We start from the raw sequence: 980 nt of genomic DNA on the forward strand, positions 1-980 counted from the left end.
AAAAAAGCCAAAAAAACAATGTGGTACATATATACCATGAAATACTATGCAGCCATAAAAAAGAATGAAATCACGTCCTTTGCAGCAACATGGATGCAGCTGGAGGCCATTATCCTAAGTGAATTAACGTAGAAACAGAAAACCAAATACCACATGCTCACACTTATAAGTGGGAGCTAAATATTGGGTACAGACAGACATAAAGATGGAAACAATAGACACTGGGGAGTACTAGATGAGGGAGAGCAGGAGCAGGGCAAGGGTTGAAGAACAACCTATTGAGTACTATGCTCACCACCTGTGTGTTGGGATCATTTGGACCCCAAACTCCAGTGTCACTCAATATACCCATGTAGCAAACCTGCACATATACACCCTGAATCTAAATAAAAGTTGAAATTATATTTAAAAATGAAATAAGCTAGTAAATCCTCACAGTTAAGTACCTCCCCATCCCCCAAAACACAAGCGCTTCTGCCTCTGTCATCTCATATGTTCCTCACACTAAAGCTGTGAGGTATGGATCAGGAAGCTCATTTTATGGAGGAGAACACTGGGGCATAGAAAGGTTAAAGCTAGGGTTTCTAACCAGGGTCTGTGAAATGGGACAGGAAAACAATTGCCACTTGGTTTTCACTTTCTGTGTGGTATGAACAGAGGTCACGGACCTAAGTAGCACCATCACTGCCTCTGTTTGCTCCCAGCAAAAATCAAAGCTCTTTGCCTCTTGTTAGGGTGGCTACAGATGTCTCAAAATACTTTTTATCCTCATCTTGACTTTAAAATTATGGTCTCTTTAGACCTTCAGTTTGATTTTGTTCTTTACATTTATTAATAAACAAGGACATTTATTATTGCCTACTGCCATGTCACAAATTAGTTTTTTAATATATTTTTTCTTTTTTCTTTTTCAGAGGCAAGGTCTTACTTCGTCACCCAGGCTGGAGTGCAGTGGTGCAATCATAGCTCACTGCAGCCTC

Source organism: Cebus imitator, unplaced genomic scaffold (genome assembly GCF_001604975.1).
Source record: "Cebus imitator isolate Cc_AM_T3 unplaced genomic scaffold, Cebus_imitator-1.0 Scaffold82, whole genome shotgun sequence".
Classification (NCBI taxonomy): Eukaryota; Metazoa; Chordata; class Mammalia; order Primates; family Cebidae; genus Cebus; species Cebus imitator.